This window comes from Falco cherrug, chromosome 7 (assembly GCF_023634085.1).
Source record: "Falco cherrug isolate bFalChe1 chromosome 7, bFalChe1.pri, whole genome shotgun sequence".
Taxonomy (NCBI): Eukaryota; Metazoa; Chordata; class Aves; order Falconiformes; family Falconidae; genus Falco; species Falco cherrug.
In genome coordinates, this window is record NC_073703.1 from 67,011,863 (window position 1) to 67,019,733 (window position 7,871).

The window sequence follows — 7,871 nt, forward strand, 5'->3', positions numbered from 1 at the left end:
GGGAGGCCGTTGGAGCCTCACGGGGCGCGGGTGAGCAGGGCGGGATGTGAGCGGTTTTAAAAAGTAAATCTTTACAAAAGCCATGTCGGTGTTTACAGACGCCGCGGATAAATAGATGTGAAGAGCAGAAACAAAATATGTTGCCCTGGCAAAGCAGTTTTGAGGAGACTGGGCACCTGGCTGCTCTGCTGGTTAGAGGAGTGTGCGAGCTGCTTGAAGCAGTTGTTTCGTACGAGGGAGGCGCCTCCGTTCTTGTCTCTTGACTTTGCTTCTTTCTTTAAGCCAGGCATCCCCTGTAGCTATCATCCTTGTCTGCAGTAAAAGTGACCAAGTACTACAGGCCACCACCCCAGCCTTGAAGAGAGAAAAGGGGTATGAGCGCTGCGAGCGATCACAGGAAGCATCACCTAGGCCTCTGACACTTGGGCAGAACTTGCAAAAGTCCTAAAATCGCTGGAATATTTGTCTGCAAACCCCCTGTAGGTGAGCGCTGGAGTCCAAGGTAAACGCAGTGGGTTGGTTTTTTTAATGCCAATATGCCTGTATTGCCTCTGGGATCTGCTCCAGGGGGTGACTGTTGGCCTTTAGGGACAATAACAAGGCATGGCTGACAATCCGTACTGCCGGCCTTTGTTCCTGTCCCACAGGACTGTTTCATTCACCTTCCCACAAGTCCCTAACGCAGCAAGCGTGCTCATGCGCCATACAGTCACAACGCTTTTTGGGAGTGAGCCACCCCCCTTCCCCACTGGCAGCATCGACCAGCAGCCCACGCACTGGCTGCTGATCCCTGCTGCTGTGTCTGTGATCTGTGGTTGTGCTTGAGAGGCATTATCCTCATCTCTAAAGGCAGGTGAGACACAGAACAGGAATCCAATGACATCATTTACCTCACTGTGAGCTGAAGCATTAGTGAAGAAATAAGTCTTCCCTGGCTTCCAATGCATGGCCGTTGCCCTGGCCTTTCCTCTTGCAAGCTGCAGCATGCTCAGGTTGTGCAGCGCAGCCTTGTGGTGTATCAGCCACTCCTCCCCGTCCTGTACCACCCGCAGCCCTGCTGAGGGGTCTCTGCCCCTTCAGCCAGGACACTGCCGGGTAAGGTGAACTGGACCAGACCTAGCACTGACCCGGGGATCACCGCTGGCTGCAGGGCTCCGACTGGACTCTGTGCTCTGATGACAGCCCTCTGGGCTCTGCCGTCCAGGCAACTGTCGATCCACCTCCCTGTGTGCTCATCTAACCCACCACTCCTGAGCTCACGTATGGGGATGTTATGGGAGACAGTGTCAGAAGCCTTGCTGAGGTCAAGGTAGACAGCATCCACCACTGGATTTATACATGCATCCGTTAATTTTATTTTTTATTATAGTTTCTACTAATGTACCCTCTACAGTTGCCAGAGCTGAAACTGTATTTTTGACTCTGGATTTTGTCATTCTGGGTTCTGTAATATAAATCTAAAATTCCTTTATTTTCCTTAAAATCTCTGGTAAATATTAGCATAATATTAATTGGTCCTCTGACTAATTAATCAGTTAATTGTTTAATTAATTAATTGAGAAGTACACCACAGTCACTAGTCCTGCTGTTTAAGTCACCAAATAAATAAGATTTTGACTGGTTATTTTTCTCCAGTTGAATTTATCTGTCCACAAATAAATATCAGTCTGAGAATCTCTCCAAGCTCTTCTACAGTAACCATAGAAAAAAAAAAACAGCATTCCTTTTTGGGTTATGGCTTTATCTCCTCAACATGCTCCTTTTATATGCTAATTCATCCACTAGTCTTATAGAGTCTGGCAGCATTCCTTGTTTTGTTGAATTTGAAAAAGGATTATTAGGTTTTGGGTTTTGTAAGTTGTTCCTCAACCTCAACTGCTTATAAGCTCATTTTACCGTATTTTATATTTAGCCTGCTAGCATTTGAAAGAACATTTTGTGTTCTACCCTAAAACAAGACATTAACTTTTTGAAGGATAATTTATTGCTTTCAATAACTGACCTTATCCTAGTGTTAACAATGCTGGCTTCCTTCGCAAAGCCTTGTTTACTAGGTATGCGCTTGCAATTTGGTGTCCTTAAAGGTTCACCATCAGACATGTAAGGTAACTCCCTTGTCTGCCCCTTTTAGTATTTTTAACAAGTATCTTCATATTTCTGTAATTCTCTTTTCTTTGACATTGAACAGTACTGTCATTAATTTTCTTGGTTTACTTTTGTCATAAGGATGTTAAATGTAAGTGCATAGGATTGCTACAAAACACCTCTTCAGTTTGGAATGAGTATGGATGAGAAATCAATGATTGAACTATGCATAATAAACTAATAGACATACTTCTAAAGAAGTTGTTTAACTTTACAAGCATAGAATGCTTTCATGTTATTATATGAAATCAAAAATATATATCCCGGCATTCTGTTATCTAAATTTCTGTGTTGAGACAATTACTTGACATTGCCTGCATTTAGAGGGGCCCATGTAGCCTTGCTACTTAAGGCTAGTGCTGCTTGATTAATGCTATTGTGCCTTTGACTCATACACTTAAGGAGGATCATTTTTTTTTTTTAAAAAGGAAAGATTATTATGAACCATTACTTTATATAAATAAATATATAGGGAGCCTGAGGACACAGACCCAGAGGGTGGAAAATGCAGAAAGACTATAAAATTTTTTAATTTTTTTTTTGTTTAGGCTTAAATTGAAAATTTTAAATCCTTGGCTTTATCACTAGTGGTATCTTTTCATGCTATACTACTTGTCATCCATGACAAGCCACTATTCTTGCAGATTTCAGGAGATTGTTTAGGTACTTCTTTCAGAGGGCTATCAAAAAGAAAAGACAAGACAACCCTAAATAGATAACTGGCTTAAAAATTCATCTTTTACTGGGCTCAGAAAAAGAGTTCTTTTATGAACAAGTATTGCTGATGCACAAGAAGGAGGAGCACTGTGGGCTAGATGAATTGTCACCTAAGTCAGTGGGCTTAAAAGCCAGTTTTGATTTATGATCATTGTAATAAACAGCCAAGCTCCTCTATTAAACATGCTGGTCTCCATATCAAAGCAGGGATGTGCCATGACCCAAGTCAAAGAAAAGTGCAAGATCTGTCTGAAATCTGAATTATGAGGGCAGATAAGCTTTTGCTTATGTTATTTCTGAGCTTAGATGCCTATGCAAGAGACGCAGGCAGAGCAGAATTAAATCAGACAAAGATGACTAGAAATCTGACTTTACATGAAGAGGCACAGGCAATATAAGCCTGAGGGAAAAAAAAAACAACTGAGAGCTCTTTTTTTAGGATAGATGTAGACAGGAAGAAAAGGTCTTGTAATTGTAAATAAAGCAACTATCTTCTATTTTGTGCCTCAGCCTGACAAGCAATGTCAAGAAGGACTTCTGTAAGCACATAAGGAAAAGGAAGACTGGGGAAAATGTGGTGCTTACTGCTAAATGGAAGCAGGGACTCTGGTGACAGGGGACACATGCAAAAGGCTGAGGTACTGAATGCCTTCTTTGCCTCAGTCTTTGCTTGTGAGAGTGGCCTTTAGGACACCAAGTCCTCAGAGACCAGTGGGAGAGTCTGGAGCAAGAAAACCCCAGGGGAAAGTCTGAAGAAAGGAAGAATTACCCTTGGTGGAATACTTAAGAGAATACTTAAATAAACTGAACATACATAAGTCCACGGGCTGTGGTGGGATGTACCCAGCCATGCTGAGGTAGTTACTGACATACTGAGGGCTGCTCGGATGATTAAGGGGCTGGCACATCTCTCCTGTGAGGAAAAGCTGAGACAGCTGGGGCTGTTGAACTTGGAGAAGAGAAGGCTTGGGGGATCTCATCAATGTGTATAAATACCTGAAGGGAAGGTGTAATGAAGATGGTGTTCAGTGACAGGACAAGAGGCAATGGGCATAAGCTGAACAGGAACTTCTGTCTTAACACAAGAAAATGCTTTGTGAGGGTAACAGAACACTGACACAGGTTGCACAAAGAAGTTGTGGAATCTCCATCTCTGGAAATATTCAAAAGTCATCTGGACGCAGTCCTAGGCAACTGGCTGTGGTGACCCTGCCTGGTCAGGGGTTTGGGCCAGATAACCTCCAGAGGTCCCTTCCAATCTTGATGATTCTGTGACTCTGATTCTGTAATCCTTTCTGGGTACAAACATACCTGTCTGAAAACAGTTTTCATGGTTCTTAGCTTAACTAGTTGTTTAAGTCCAAAGGATAGTTTTATCTTACTGTTCTCTCTGAGCACTCTTACAATTGACAACCTCAGGTTGTACAAGGCTTTACACATTCAGTACCTCCTATGTAGTCTTCAGACAACTGAAGAAGAATGGAATATTTCAATCTTCACAGCTTTTTCATGGCTTTTTCATGAAATACAGCAAAAGGAGAAGCACATAGACATAAAACTCCATAACTACTTGTTCATGAACTTGAATTGGTTATATAGACATGAATCTTCAAGAACCTAGAATAGCATTCTTTTGTGTAGCTATTTGAACATTTGGTTTGTAATGGTACTGTGTCAAAGCAGTATGTCTAATGTAGTTTTTTCTGATAGACCAGAAATTATTTCAGAAGCTGAAACAGAAACAGGTAGGAGCTGGCATATCTTACAAGTGTCTAGAATGGCTGAACATGTTGATTAATCAGAAAAAAACCCCAAGTCTTTATTCTACTCTTTACTGAATTATTTTCCCAGTTTGAACACTTCCTCATACAGATATTACAAGATTTAACTGTTGATACCTAGTAAGTCCTCAAGGAGTTTATGTGGAACACCAATTAGAGCTAATTGCTTCTTTGTTAGAACCTGTTGTGGTTTATCTGATTTGTGTATAAACCATATAAGCAGTGCAAAGATACCCAAGATAGCATACCAGATCTGGCAGATAGGAATAAAGTTACTTTTTAAAAATCACCCCAAAACCAATGAAATTCTGAGCCTTGCAGTGCTTGAGAAGATAGGTACTAAATGAGCAACCGTGGCTGTCACTAGAGGGAGTGTCTGTAACAGTGGAAAAATATGCTTGTCAATTTTTGCTGTGTTTAAATTAATAGGAACCTGCAGGGGTGTTTGAAAAAGCACCTGGAAAAAATAGTCTGCATTATACTGCGGATTTACAAGTGATTTATCTTTCCTATATGCTTATTGGGATCAGAGCATGAGCCATGTTGATTGATTAAAACTGCCTCTTTTCTCTATCCTCAAGGCATACAGTATTTTGAACGTCTGTGCTTAGGATTATGTTTATAATTGTGGATGTACACACGTTAATGATACTTTTAATACATTAATATTGTTTAGTATATGAAAAAGGAACATGTATTAATATACTGCACAGAGTGGAAAGCTGCCAGTCACTCTGAACTGCTAGATGCCATCACTTTTCAGAACTGATATGGTCAGAACTACTGATCATTGTTCTTTTTTACAGCCCACCTTCCATTTACACTTTCTGGATTACTACTGCTGCCAAAGAGCAGTTCCCATGCCAAAGCTTCTAATACCAATATCTACATGCATGCTTTTTTTCCTACTAAATAAAAGGTAATTCAAGATACTTTGTCCTCAGTGAAAGAGCAGCAAAACAAATTACCCTTCCTCTAGTTTAAGAGCCTGAAACTCAGTTACTATGGAGTAGCTAATGCAAGGTAGCCTATCAGTAAAGGTAAATAGCATAAGGATACCTTCAGTACACCAAATGAATGAGTATGACTTGGTTTATGAAAACCCACTGAAATTACTCAAATCTTGGGACTGCTGATCTGCCCACCAATAAAATTATTATTCCTTTGCTTAGTCCACACACAGGGATACGCAAAAAACAATGCTGGAGTTGGAATAAAAGCAGAGGAGAGGACATTTGCAAGAGAGTATGCACAACAGATTGCAACATATCACCCCAGCAGTACTGCCAATAAAGAGGGGATATCCCTACAGAGATATCCCTACAGAGAGAGGGGATACGCATCCCTAGTCTCTTTCTTGCTAACGAGGCCATGTCGTGAAAAGTAAAGAATCCCCTGTTGTGCTCCGAGCTCTATTAGGTCATCAAGATTGGTTGTGAGAAAACAGAGAATAAGCTGCAAGAGAATTTTATTCCTGCTGCTCAGAGTTGACCAGCTGCCTCTGGACAGTGTAAGGCAGTGTCGTTTGCTGGATGAAACAACTATGGCTTGTACCCACTGCCTGGAAGTCAGGTGTAGAAGAGACTCCTTACAGCGAAGAGACTTGGTCCAAAAGAAAACTGAGATTCCATCGGTGATAGATTTGTTTTGCTAGATGGCTTTGTACACCACTGTGTTAGCCTGTGTCAATCACAGCCAAAAGGAACTGAGATTTTAATGTCCAATTTTTAATACAGCATACACTGTCCCCAGGACAAGCTGGGTGCTTTGGCAGTAAGGACAAGAAAATCAGCGAAGAATTTTGATATCCTGGGAAAACCCTGTAGGCAGCTGTACCAGCATCTGAATTTTGTAACGTGTAGCACATTAGGTGAAGTTCATTAAGTGGCTGATTACTCCCTTTGTGTAGAGGACCCAAGGCAAGCCTAACTCCACTAAACTTTTATTTTTGTTTAGTCCCTGATGTATCTGCATTTAATTTTTAAAAATTATGGCTATGTGGCTACAGCAGTATAAATCATGGAAACCACAACAGCATGAGAGGAAATAAGGAGGCAAGTCCTGCAGATCCTGGCAAGTGCCTCCCTGCAGGATGGGTGGGCACTGAGGTGGTGTTTCCAGATCTGGGAAGGATCAGTGGGATTTTATGGAGCACACAGTAAAGAATCCTGAGCCTTCACCACGACCTTGGCCCCCATTCTTATGAGTTGCCCTCAGATGTTAGTAAGACGTTGGAGTATTATGAAATGATACACTTGTGTCCCACAACTGGTACGATAGATGGATGAGACTGTGTATCTCGGTCTGTGGTCCCCAGGATGTCTTGGGCAGCAATGAGGGGGCAGACTAACCAGTAAGTTGGTTTGTGGATGGTAGCACTGTAGTAACGTTGCAGTTGCGGACCCTGAATTACTATTTACACAGAATATGGTGTGGCTAGTTTCCACAGGGGACAGGATGGGATTGGACTGGATGGGATGGGATAGCAGCCCAGAAATAGGTGTGCTTCCACCCTGAGAACCTGCACTAGCTTGTGACTTCCTTCTTCATGAAATTTGTCATTAGCTCTTGTCTGGGAAAGAGCATGATCCCACCGCTCAGAGATGGCAAGCCTGAACATACTGGTAGCAGCCTCCAGCAAACTGGCCTGGCTTACGCTGTACTGGGGACCTCCTTTAGTGCTGACCAACGCGATGAACAATTACAGAGCTCTGTGCCTGACTTGACAGCACTGAGTCACACCTTGTCCCTTGCCTGTGCCTCGGTGGAGTGTGCAGCTCCTGTGTTCATCCGCCTTGAAATCCAGTGACCTGCCCGTGGCTTCGTTTCTATTTACTCACTTTAGTATGGACACCAAAAAGTGATGGTGGGTGGTGGCTCTTAGGGCTGCAGGGGGAGTTACAGATAGGAGCAGCGTGTCGCAGGGACATAACTGAGGGGGGTGTGGAACAGCCAGCATTCCCAAGGGAATTCCGTGCAATGCAGTGTGAAGTCGTCTAGGGCACTCTGTGGTAGGTGCTTTCAGCTTGTCCCCTCAGTGGGACACCGCTAAGGATACCCCTATCCTAAACAGGATAAATGTGTCTGATGGGATTCCTCACACAAGATCTAAGCACTAACATATATCTGCAAGATCAGGACTTATATTGTATTTCTTTATGGGCAATAGTATTATTTGCTCACCTTAGAAATATATGTTGCAGGCATTAATTATATTTAGGAAGCACA

The 7,871-nt window shown here is 42.4% G+C and overlaps 1 long non-coding RNA gene across 1 annotated transcript; it reads left to right on the forward strand.

The window, feature by feature from the left end:
* Positions 1-20: 20 nt before the first annotated feature.
* Positions 21-5,573, forward strand: LOC114015716 (uncharacterized). The gene is made up of 2 exons (XR_003559786.2): positions 21-502; positions 3,373-5,573. It is a non-coding gene; the product is annotated as an uncharacterized LOC114015716 (long non-coding RNA).
* Positions 5,574-7,871: the final 2,298 nt, after the last annotated feature.